Raw genomic sequence first — 13925 nt, 5'->3', positions numbered from 1 at the left:
GGCCTTTCTAGTGCAGAACCTTGATACAAACCTGCATGAGACATTGTTGTGGGGTGTAGACTTCCTGGGTTTTTTTGGAGGGTATTGCTGTGGGATTGAGGATCTCAGCTGGGTTCATTGCGAGTCTAGTAAGTGGACAGATCAATGCACTCTTCTGCATTTGAGTTTTTTGGGTGAAGATTATAAAGTAGCCCTACAAATTATGTGTCTATATTAAATATTTTCCCTTATAAACCCTGACTACAACAGATGACAATGTAAAAGCTTTTCTTTTGGAATTGGAAAGCTTTAGAACCCATCAGAACAACATGGCCTGAGGAAGCAGTGCTTTAAAGTAAAGAAACACAGGTACTTTGAGGTATTAATGAGGGGTGAGGCCAGACAATTGAGAATGTGTATAAGGGCTGCCTAATAAAGTCAGAACATTGGTGAAAAAATAACTCCAGAATAAATGTATCTGGATTTGAATTCTGTTATAAATTGTGATCCTGAATAAATTGAATAACTTCTCAGTGCTTCCTTTTGGTCATCTATAAATTATGAATATTGACAAGTACTCCCTGGAGAATTTGTAAATGAAATGATATGCATAGGGGTTTTAGCAAAGTGAGATTTTAATCCATGTTGGCTAATTTTATTATTAAAGTACAATGCCATCTTGATTATCTGTATAAAATTTCTAAATTATTTCCAAAATTGTAAAGACAGCTGCACATTGCAGAAATGTGATCATGATCAATGGAAAGGTTTGCTCTAAGAGTACCCTGGCACAGAGTAGATGTCCTTGACTATTAATTAGCTAGCCCATGTCCTCGGACCCATGTTAAATTTGATCACTTTTAGTTTGGATGAACTAATTCGGTAAAATTGACAGGAGAATTTTTGTAATTTTAAGGCTCAGAAATGATACTCTGCCATAATACCATATTTGGGTTTCCTGTAGAACGACGGAAGTCCTTAGACTTGAAGGAAAAGATTTTGTTTGGGGAAACTTGAGGCTTTTCTGCTATTGCCAAAACAAACTCATTTGCACAAATAAAAAATTGGTTTGGAAATTTTAAAATAAAAATTTGAAACCAAACAGGATGTAGCCTGGTTGGGGAGGAAGTGATTCATTGGATTAATGTAATGAGACTACTCTATTTGTGTAACACTTAAACAATCACTGTGTTTTATCTTCAACACTTAGTGCTGCTGTGACCACCCAACCCTGGACTACTCAGGGCAGAAAAAAAAAGGACAAAACTACACAAATTTCTTATGAGAGTGAGTGAGTGTGTGTGTGTGTGTGTGCATGCATGCGTGTATGCTGCTGGTGGCTGTGCATGCATGTGTGCCCATGCTGTATGCTTTCAAAAATACATACTTAATGCCTTTGCTGGCTATCAACTTTACTTACAACCATGAGCTTCCAAATGATTCTTAAATTTTAGTGTGTTTTTGGCAGAGGATACTTTCCTCTCCATGAATGAAAGGTAGTGAGAGCACAGGCACCGAATAGAAACAGTTTAAATGTAGAAGAGATGCTGCTAAAGATCTCTTTCCTTTTCCTGTGAAAGAGAGGGTAAGGAGTGGCATGTGGCTAGAGAATTTGCAGCCCTGTGATGGAGGACGGATGAGAGAGCTGTCACCTGCTTTTGCTACACAGGGTGCCTAGCCTAACCCATCTTTCTTTGGCAACTGTGCCACAGTGAGAAAAACTAGCAGTCCATATGTTGAGTAGGCACCATGCCATTTTGACAGGCGTGAGTGTCGGCAAGAAAGGGACCATGTATGAGCATCAAATGTGTTTGTTGTGGGAAGGATTCTAGGCCAGGAATATTAAAATAACTGTCTGTCCTTCGTTCTAGCACATATGGTTAAAGAGATATGCTATGATGACTCACATTAACATTGGAAAAATATATATAGAATATACAACCATGCTAAATAAGTTTCTGCTGTTGATAAATTGGGCCTGGAATCTTCACAAAGGAAGGTTGTAGAGAAAAGTGCATAGTGATAAGAGACTCTGCTCTGTGTATCAGTTAGAACTGACTAAAGACTAAATTCAAATGCATTATAGTTCTTCTGGACTGATAAATAGGCTGAAGGATCCTATTAGACGTTTACTGAGAGATCCTCAGGTATTTCCTAACATTATTTGAGAAGTAAATGGGATAGAATGGGTTCATTTAATATTTCAATTCCAAAGAAATTAAATTAATGTTAGCAGTGTTAGTTCAACTATTTTCCTGCTACAGGGACCATTTGTTTTAAAATCATTAAAGGGTCTTAAATGACATTGTCTTGACATTTGGTATGATTAAATTAAGAGAATTAGTATAAAGTCTTTTCATCTCTTCTTAGGTTTCTAAATGAATAGTACATCTTCCTATGCAGGAAAAAATGAATCACTGAGGCATCTTTTATAATTATGTTGATTTGTACTGTGTGTTTGTTGACTGTATAAATGTTTAGGGATGGAATTGCTTCACTTCACAAAGCTCTCTTCATAGATATCAAAAGGCTTGTATAATGCTTTAAACATGTAGCATTATATGCTACAAAGGATAACTTATAGGATTTAGAGTATAAAGACCTACATGAAAAATTTGGTAAGTCCATAAGGTGTTTAAGTAAAATTTATATGCATACATACACATTTCCCCCTCCAAACCAACACAAGCTTGGCATTTGTCAATTTTTAAATTTAAAGACATATCTAGCTTGCATCCTGCTTTAGTAAGATGCCCTCTAAGGAAATGCCCTATTAATTATATACATATTCCAGAGGCATCTAATTAAGGAATATATTATTTTCCAGAATCATATTTCTCAAAGGTAAAAAATATTTAGCATACTACATAATTTTTTACATATTTATTGTGTAGTGTTTATTTTTTATTGACTGTTTCCCCTAAATAGAATGTAAGCCAGGGGGAAGGACTTCTTGCCTGTTATCAGTATCATCATTGCCATTGTCATCATTACTGTGTCCTAATAAGCTACCTGCCACGTTGCCTCGTACATATGGGTAAGTCAAGAAATATTTTGCTGAATGGATAAACAGAATTTTTCTACAGTGATGGCTAAAAGGGTTCTATTCAGTGTTGGTGCCAAGGGCAGAACCTGCCCCAGTGCTTACCAGATCTTTCTCTTCCTAAATAAAAATATTCCTTGTAATATGGCCAACTTAATCACTCTTATATAAAGTGTGAGTAAAAGTTTAGGAAACTTTAATATTGATATTGATCTGTCACATACACACTAAGTTATAAAGAGTGTGCTTGCTTTGCAAACATAGCCTCATGGCAAACCTCCCAGCTTCCTCTTCCAACCAGATGGCCTCCTCTAAGCCCAACCCTACATAGAATTCTCAAGTTGGTGTTGGCCCTGCCTCCGATCCAAATCAGAGTATCTAGGGTAGAACCAGGAATCAGTATTTTTCACAAGTTTCCCAGGTGACTCTTATGCAATACCAACATCTGGAAAAAATACAGCCTGGAGGGCCTATTTTTATATAATTCTTTACTTGTTCTCATCCAGGGGTCTTATGACACTCATCAACTTTGCAGAGGTGGTTGAAAATCATAGTTTTGTGGCTTCTTGAATTTGTGTAAAGACTGATTTCATTATTTCTTTTTTTAGATCCCCTCAATAAGGGAGAAATTATGCCACAAGCTTGGACTGGACAATAAAGAAGGAATTACGTATTATTTTGATTGCAGACTTTCAACTCTGTATAAACTGTAGAACTTGCAAAGCAGTCCTCTCTATGTTTTCCTCTTTCTGGGTTCTTCTATCGGACTCTCAACAACAATACAACATTTTAAAGCAAATCAAAGAAAAATGAATCTGTTCCTTTTTAATTGATGCCAAGCTGACTCACTGGATCCTGGGCTAAATTTCCCACTGCTTGGTGCCCATTTGGTTGGTGTCTTACGAGGAGATCAAGAGCTCTGCTGCATTGTTGTATAGTGAATTTCCTTCCAATGGGAGTCAGAAACTGGGTTCTGGTGATGAACCTTCAGTGATAGGGAAAAGCATGTGCTTACAGTGTTCTGTAAGATGGGTCATTATCTTTGCAATGGAGAAAGTATACATGTTCTAACAAGTTGAAAAGTGGTAAATTTTCTGTTGTTCCAATACCAGGAAATTATGATTATCACTCTTACTTTTGAAAAACCCATAAAGTCATTTATTTGTTGTCTTGATTATGTTTCTTTCATTGCTGGGGAAAAATGCCCAAAAATGCCAATGAAGGCAGGAAAGGTCTATTTATCTCACTGTTTGTGGAGGTTTCAGTCCATAACCAGCTGTCTCCAAAGCAGGGTAGCATGGCACCAGAGCAACACTTAAAGGCAGCAGCCAGTTTAAGCCTCTTTTCTTGCCTGATATTGTACACAGCTCCCCCCACCCTGCCCCGGTTGAATGTAGCACTCAAAAAATCTCTTTTCCCTCTTCTTGCATAGGAGTAGGATATTTACACAGTAAGAACCATGGCTCCCTCTGAGTCTCTTAGTTAAACTTTTCAAGTTGATGCAGTGTATCAACAATAACATTTGGTACTGGGGGAGGGATGAACTCTTCTAGTGGGTCAGAATAAATCCTAGGTGGGTAAGTAAGAATTCAGAGAAAATACTCTTGATAGCACAGCTCTGAAGGAACATGAACGTAGGAACCCAGATCTCTGTCATATTCTGGCTGTAAACTAACTGATCTAAAACTAACAATTTCCTCTTTGGGTATTGTGAAACATTTTAGATGCTCGTGTTTTATAAATTGAAGATTGTCAAAGTTAGTGATTAAAGAATATATTTTATTACAGTAGGGACTTGAACTGAGTTTGTAAGATTTTTAAACTTTCAGTGCATATTAAACATTTCAAAAAAATTATAGACCTTTAAAATCTAAACATGTGTCTCTTTTTGTTTGAAATTTCTCCCTTCCTGAAGAACTGCAGCAATAATATTTATACAATACAGTTACAACATAGTAAATGTGATTGCTTCTACATGATATCACAGGGATCAGATAATCTGCATCCTTGGTAAATTAATGTCAACAATTATGGAAATATGAATAGATTTTTAAAAATAATAACATGTATGAATCTCAATGGGTCTAAAGCAGATATGTCAGAGGAAGACAAATACTTCTCAAATAGAGACTTGCACTGAATGAAAATATTTATAATTTTTAAAGGTTAAAGTTCACTAGGGTATACTAGAATCATCCCTTGTCTTGTTTGAAATGTCACTCTCGGGTTCCTTACTGGAGGTACCAATTTAGGTCAGAGATAGTTCCAGAGATGTGCGTTTCCCGAGCACCTAATATAGTAGGGCTGAAGGTCACATCGTGAGAAACCCTGGAGGAGGTGCTCTGTTCAGCCAATGTGCACTTCAGCTCCTTTGAGTCACTTGTTTACACTGAAGTGTTTTCTTGAAATCTTGTTAGGAATCTGAATAATGCACACCTTTTAATGTCTTATAGATGTATATAAGAAAAGGCTTTATGAAATTTCTAGATTGTTTCTATGCTCTCAAATTTGGGGGAAAAGATTTGATCTTTAAATTATTCTTTAATATCTCTGGTGCTATAAATAATTGAAAACAATTCTCTTATGCCACAAACCATTTGAGGCTTTTAAAATGTATGTACAGAAAGTTGAAATAAGTTGTGCTTACATGGAAATACTACTGAAGTTTGGTCTAAAGAAAAAAAAAAGAATAATTTAGCTTTGAGGCTTCTCAGACAATTTAAACTGTGTCATATCTGAGGTGCAATTTAAACCACCTGGAAACTTTAATCATTTGCTTGTATCATTGTCCTAGTCTAGGCCAATGAAAAATAAATTTCTGATTATAGAAATGAGACAGATATTCTTTAAAAACTTTGAAGTTAATTCTGTTGTTCTGGAGAGCTGATTAAGCCAGAGATCAAACTAAAATATCACCATTAATATTATTTGTGGTTTGGTACCACTTTTCTTTATTTTGAGTATGATTCAGAGAGTTTGCTTATTTCTCTCCTGAATGGGGGAGAAAAAGAAATCAGTTGAATTTCACAAATATTTACAAATTAATTTCTGAATACGTGAGGTTTGCTAATTTATAGAAATAAATATTTTTGCTTTCAAGGGCAAAATGGTAGTAGCTAAAATCTGACATATTAACTTTGAATAGTGGGGAGCTCTCACTGGCTGAGACTGAGGTGACTAGGAGAACTCTGCAGGGACAAGTCTCCCTCTTCAGGTTCTCTGACTTCACCCAACCATACAGAGACAGTGGTGGTTAGGGTTTAGCCATGGATATGGGTGCTTTGGTGCCAAATGAACAGGTATATTACATTATTCTACATTCCATGAATATTTACTAGTCATATACTATATGATTTTGTATTATGTGAAAACTGTAGTGTTTCAGTGGATGTGGTTTTGATTGTAATAAGAAACACCTATAGTAAATGATGCTTTATTATCTTATAAGACTCACAAACAGGTAAAAATTCTAAGTAAGCCAATAATTTCATGAAAAATCTGTTCTTCTGATCTTCTGCTCTGTTGTTCTAAGTATGGGCCATCTCCTGCCTGATTTTTCCTTTTAGTTGCAAGAAAAAAGTACCTCCTCTTTAGATCAATGCTGCAGACCCTCTTGCTCCCAGCCTGCAGAAAGCAGAGAGAACAATCTTATGTCCAGCCTTTCTGAAAAGTCAGATGGAGCTGACTCAGGTCATGCTCCTGTCTGTAAGTCAGTAGGAGCCACCAAGGGAGCCCGAGCTGTGGATGACACAGGACTCATCTCTAGAACTAGAATTGACTCATCTTCTCCACAGTAGGAAGGATGGAAAGCTGAACAAAATTGAGGCTCTGATGAAAAGAAAGGAGACAGGAAATCAAAGTGGATTGTGGACCAGGTTTCAGGATGATAAATTATATAAATTTCTAATTGAACAAGTCATTTAATAAACATATAATCTATCCTTTTTACAGGTCCTGTACTTTTTCTTAATATAACTAATTATGCATAGATGTTATCAAATAATTCTTATTAACTAATTACAAATTGCTCATATAAAGAGTGAGTCAATTTGCATCAAGTTAAAAGATTTGAAGTCAAATACATGCATAAAAGGCAGAAGTGTTTATCTAACTTCCAGTGGTTATCATTCCACGTTCAGAGTAAATCTGGGTTTTTCTTCCAAGTTTGCAAAGTAAACATTTACCCTGAACTGCTTGGGATGGTCTTTCATAGCCAGAAAGGAGTACATTTCTTCTTTATTTAAATACAGACCTTTAAAATTTGGAGAAAGTTCAAAGATTAATCTGAATAGTGCATATTTTTTGATTTAGTATAAAGATAAAGGCTTTAGACAATAGAAGAGGAAGTCTTTGCTTAAGTGCATCCCTTCTTCCCCACTCAGGCTGCTTATTTGTGTGATCTTATGTATGTCAGTTAGACATACCAGGGCTAAATTTCTTTTGCCTAGAGTTAACAATAGCACCTACAGTACTTTATAGAACTGTTGTCATGATTAAATATGGAACTAGAAACTATGTTCATTATATAATAAGGGCTCAACGAATATAAGCTAATATTAGTTTTCTTAAAAACTTACACAGAGTTATTACTAAAATGACCCTGAAAATTACAATAATGTGGATAGTCTTAATAAAGTGAATACTATGTTACAAAGATTATTCAATGATATAAAACACTTAAACTTTGCATTATCTTCTTACAGTCACATGCAGGAAATAGTATTATTACCATATCACAGACTGAAATTTGAAGAGTTCTAATAATGTTCTTTAATTTCCACATGTAGCATGATTTGAACCAAAATTTTAACTCTTAACCATCTATCTTTGAAGACCCAATTTTTTCCTGTTTCGTGAAGTAAAATTACATTCTTGACAATTTAAAGTCTTTTGACAGAGTTTTACTGATTTTTTTAAGGAATATGGATTCCACTATATTTTACTTAAAAGTCTTTAAAATACTTTTAAAATGAAACAGAAATTAGAGCAATGTGTCCAAAGTTACAAATTTGATATCATAGATGTGTTTGGGTATTACAGTATATTTTTCTTAGTCAGTCAATATTTAAAATTGGGAGATTTAGACTTTTATGACTTCTACTGAGTTTCTGGATGTTCTGGCCACTGTTACTATATGTACTCACAAGTTGTTGATCTGCAGCTAAAAAGAGAAACTATTCCATTAGGGTTTGTTTGTATATTTGTTCCTCAAGTTCATAGGATCTGAAACCAGGAGTCTCATCTACCAAAATCTGTGGATGCTCGAGGTTCCTCTGGAACATGATGTATTTCTATAGAACTTGTGATGTTTTCCCACATTTTAAATCATCTCTATCTTACTCATAACACTTAAAATAATATAAATACTTTTTAAATGATTCTTTATTGTTCAGGAAGTAACAAAAAAGTATGTACAGTGTTCAATGCAGACACGGTATTTTTTCTGAGTAATTTGGACCCATAGATGGCAGAATCTGTAGATGGGATGCACATGGATGTGAAGGGCTGACTGTCACTGGTTTAATCACTTCTGTCTGTTTCAGTTACCATTCTCCTCCTCTGGATATTTTGTTTTATGATCTTGGTGTAAGTGATGAAAATCATTTTTCAATATGATTTATTTTTTTGGAGGATAATAATGAAGTTAACACTGTATTTACTTTTACTGTTGTAGACTCAAAAATATATTGTCAACAAAAGTCCCTTTCCTTATTTTGACACCGAACTGAAATGCTTTAAGAAAGACGAATTTGAGAAAAGATTCCCAAGAAAGGGATATGGCCACATTCTCTGCTTGCCTAATAAAGGGCTTCCAGATTCTGGATTGAACAGGGATAAACAATCAGAAGTAAAAGCATATCCCCAAAACAGCACATTTCCTTGACGTCAGATCAGATTTTCAAGTCATTAGGTCTTTAGTTTAGTGAGTATTTAAGATCTTAACACATGAATCATTCATAGAGTAAAGGAAGGAGCCTGCAGAATGTCTTCCTCTGTGGCAGGCATATGGATGAGATGTGGTTTTGGAGGGTGTCCAAAACTCAGATTTCCAGAGAGCTTGGCAAGAATGTGGAGAGAGGGATTAAGAAGTTGGAGGTTGCTTTAAAGCTGAAAGCATCTGTGCCAGTAGAACAAAAACATGGTTATGATTAGATCTTCAACCTTTAAACTAAGGAGATTCTGAGTTGTTTAGAATTACAGGTGTAGATCCTTTAAGAGGAGTTGAAAATGCAAAAATTTTCATTGATGAAGAGATTTTGGAGATTTATGTTACAAACAACTGACCTTTGCAGGTTGATTTTCAAGCTTCTTCCCCCAGTAACTAGGGTTCTCTGGAATATTTACCTCATTGCATACACATTATAGAAAATAATAGATAAGAATAATACAGCTTAGAAAAGTTTCCAAGTTTTCATAGTAATGTCCACGAGACTCAGGTTGAACTGGTCCTAGAAAACAAACAGAACACTGCGGTGTTCCTCCTCTACGTTTGTTCAATTCGTTCTCTTCCTGGCCAGTACTCAGAATTCTTACAAAATAGATTCCTTTAAACAAAGGGATTGTAGCCTTGAGCTACAGGTACTCTAGAAACTAAGTAGCATTTTTAAAGCTTTTATTTAGAAGCAGAGCAAGAAGACACTTGAAAATTATTAGTAGCAATGTTTTGGCATCTTTGTTCACTGAATTGTTGGGAAGCAGTTCAAATGAATAGCAGATGTAGAAAGGACAATAACATTAAGACTTCTGTAAATGGAAAAATCCACAGTACTTTAAAGCACTTTCCAGAACACTGCACTTTTGTGCAATCTTTGTTGTTTTAAAATGTGCTCATTTTGTTTGGGTATTTACTCATAATGAGACGAATGATATTCATGCCACTGTTCATACATCTTTTGGAATATAGGAAAGTACAACAAAAGAGAAATTTCACATCAAATAGTCTTTTGGGTTTATATCCACTATTATAGCATCTTCTCTAAGAAGATGCTATAATAAAAGCATCTTCTATAATAAAAGAAAAAAATAACACTTACTTTCAGTAATAAAAATATTCAATAGCTTCAGAAGATGAAGAGGCACACATTTAAGTAAACCCTTAATAAAAACATATTGTTTAATAGGGAAAAAAGATTTGGGGATCAATCAAATGTTTAATTTTTAATTGAGTCTTATATTTTGAAATACTATATTAAGTTTATTTAGTGAAGCAGTAGAGCATATGACTACAAATTATTTCAGATAATGTGCACATAGTGATGAATGCTTTTATTTTATGAGGACTAGAAAGTTAAGAAAGAGTCTAACGCAAGAGGTCATGATGAATAATTCCCTGAGTTCAACCAGTGATAATCATTTCCATAGCCACATTCAGATGGTTGGATTCTGTTGGTCAAAGATCCAGTCATGGACATTGGCAACTCATGATGTTTAAATTTTACCATTCTGACTCACAAAAATAAACAGCCACTGCTTCCATTCAAGAACCAAAGCTCTCCAGCAAAACCAGCAGCACACAGAGAAGAAATTTCCATTTTTCTTTACTTACTGGGCTAAATGTGAAAAGATTCTGACAATACACAGAACAATTAGAGTACATGTCAATAACTATGTTGTTCCTCACAAAATGGACTATTGAAACTTTTAGTCAGGGAAAATTTGTAAATAAATGGTGTGGAAAGTTTAAATTTATTGCCCAATAAGACCATTTAGCCCATTGAGCACAAGTGGTAGGATTTATCACTTTGTTAGATAAGTTCTCACACGTGTATAACTGCATTAATTGTGCACTTAGGGGTGCTTTATTTATTATGTGTTTAATAATGGTTCCAATTTATCTAGCCATACTAACTCTTCAGTTGTACCCTCCACTGTCTCTCAGAATTGTTCATGGGACATGCTTTCATCAATATGTAGTAAACTGGAGGCAAATATAGGCTTAGACAAAGACTTCCAAATGTCTATTCTCTCTTTTATTCTTAGCTTTTGCCAGAAGATCATGCTCACACTAGCTACAAATTCTGAGATACCAATGACTTAGTTATTACTGTGACTCCAGTCAGCAGTCCAACAGATATGTGAGCTGGCCCATCAAGGACCAGTTCAGCAGAGTTTCACTTTACCTGCTGACTTGACTTGTAAGATTCGTAAGTTTATTTTTCCAAGTCATCTAATTTGGGGTACTTTTATCATGCAACATTACTGTGAACAGAGAGAAATGTTGATTCGAAGAACACACATATAATAATAAAGATATAAAGAAAAATACATGCAAATAGTCATGTTCATTGTCATTGATACAAAAGGATTTTAAAAGTTTTTAGTCATGGAAAATACAGCAATTAAATGCCATCTGAATTACAGTTACTATTAAGTATGTTTAATTAGCTGAGATCATGAAATAGTCATTCCTTTTCACATGGATTGTTAGACATGTAAGATTGTGTATCTTGGGTATGTATGCATATTTTCTGATTGCCTTGTAAAAATAGCATGAGTGTGCTTATATGGTTAAACTGTTCTTTTCATGTATCTTTTTTCATTTTATGCTAGAGTTCTCAGCAATTGGATTGATGTTGAAATTGGAAGCGTTTCAAAATACTTGGGATAAAATCAAGGAGAAAGTGAGGTGAAAAAAATCTGTAGAGGTAAAACAAGATTCAGTTTTTGTATCAAAATACATCTATCAGAGAACTGTTATGATACGGATTTACCCAGATGGGCAAGTATCAGCCCTGATGGAATAGCAGCCTTCCTGAGACTTTCCACTCAAAACACCGCAAATCAAGGAAGCCTTTTTTGAGAAGAATATGAAGTAAAATGTAAATTTCCAGTTGACAAAATGGCCTTAAATTTTACCACTTTAAGTAAGTATCTTTAATTTGGGAGAAGTTTTAGACCTTTTTGATACTACATTTTCATTTCCCTTCTCTAGCTGATCTGGTTACATATGCCACATTCTTTACAATCTGGAAAAGATTTTCTATGTCATCCCATCCAGCTCCACACTAGTGCAGGACATTTAGAAAATGGCCATACTAGTACAGGACTTCAATGGTCCTGAATGGTCATTTTTACTGAATTATAACCAAAATTTCAAGAGGCAGTTCATCGATTCTTGCTTGTTGGGAGATTTTTCTTCCTTGTTCATTTATAATGTGACTGTCTTCATCAAGTACCGTACAGCAATATAAAATGAATCTGCTTCTTCAAAACAATTGCACATTCAGAAATGAAAATGATTCTAATGACTACAGCCCAAAATCCTTTATTTTCTAGAATTCCGTGAAGTTTCTGGATCCAGAATCATTATATTCAACCAGTCTAGAGTTTCTTGTCATCCTTAAAATGAGCTAAAGCAAGGAATCTAGGTGTGGTGGCTTGATCACTGCAGAATGCAGGGAGTACTGCTTTGTTCAATCTGAACTATTTCTACTAATCCAGTTCTCAAAATCGTTTAACATTTTTGTCAACTAAAATACAATGAGAAATTCAGAAAGTACCCTAGATATTTTATTTATTTACTTATTTATTTTATTTTAAAGAGGGTACAATTAAACATAACAAAACAGAACAATACAGATCATAAGAAAACAATTTAAGAAACACAGATTTTAAAGCAAGACCACTGGAGATCTTCACTATCATATTGTCTCTTGTTTTCTTCCAAATAGTTGTCCATATCTTCACACAGAGTGAATTCTCACTGAACGAAATAGTACTAAACTGATCAGAACAGGATGATGAAGGCATTTTAGGTCTTTAAGACTAGACAATAGGGAAGTCAACAATGGCTGCCATAATATCTCTGGTTCACTTCAAAATAGCTGTCCATATCTTTACATATGTTGAAATTAAACAAAAGAAAACAGACTAATATCACTCTGGAGAGAGAATAATAGTATTGCTAGATTTTATATCATGACGCTATGGAATCAGCACTGGGTATCTTAGTGTCTCTTTTTCTTCAGATTATCTGTTCATTACATCGTGCATTACATAGTCTATTCTTGTAAACTGTTTAGAAGTTCTACACATGTGTGAATCTCTACATGTATACCTATCTTTTCTGTATTAAAGAGAAAAACAAATCAAGACAAGACAACAACACAAATCCCTAGAAAACCAGGAAACAAAAAAGACATGTAAATCCACAATACTAGGTTGTCTACAGTAGTTACTATGATGTGTCTTGTTATTTTCAATAGAATCGTCTGTATCATCAGGCATAATATAGTTGGATATAGCACTACAAAGCAATATTAATAAAAACAAAACATTGGAGGCATTATAGGACCTCAAAAGCAGTTAATAATCAAACTAGAATGGGTATTCTATTGCATCTTGTCGTTTTCAGAGTAGTTGCCTCTTCTCTTAGACTTGTACTATCAAGCATACCAAATTCGGATAAAGTCAGTCGAGACAAAACAGTGATCTAACAAACTAGATTCAAATAAGATCAATCATAGTAAGACAGTGTAAGTAATACAGGGCTTCAGGTTAAGTTAGTAGGAAATTAAGGATAGTTACTGTAGTATATCCTGCCATTTTGGGGAGCTGTCTGTACCCTCAAATCTAGAATGAGTAGACATACTGGAACAGAATAAAATCAAACTAAACAGGGCTATAAGACTAATGTGGCTTTTAAATCCTGATACACTATTAATATTGTCCTCTGCCTTCCTTTTTTAGACAATTTCTCCCCGTTCACTTTCTCAGGGTGCTTTGTATATTTTGGGTCCCACTAACTCCTTTAGTTTTTAGATTAGGGGGGCAACCTGCTATTTACCTAAGTGGTTCTGAATCTTTTTACCCCTGAGCTTGATCCTGAGCTGTATTCCTTTACCTACCAAAACCTCAAGGTTTTCCCTCCTTATAGCTGAGTAGTTCTCCACTGCACAAAAGT

Source organism: Cavia porcellus, unplaced genomic scaffold, assembly GCF_034190915.1.
Source record: "Cavia porcellus strain 051 isolate PalLab524CR breed Dunkin Hartley unplaced genomic scaffold, mCavPor4.1 scaffold_12, whole genome shotgun sequence".
Lineage (NCBI taxonomy): Eukaryota > Metazoa > Chordata > Mammalia > Rodentia > Caviidae > Cavia > Cavia porcellus.
The sequence above is the reverse complement of the archived record's forward strand: the minus strand, read 5'-3'. Positions refer to the sequence as shown.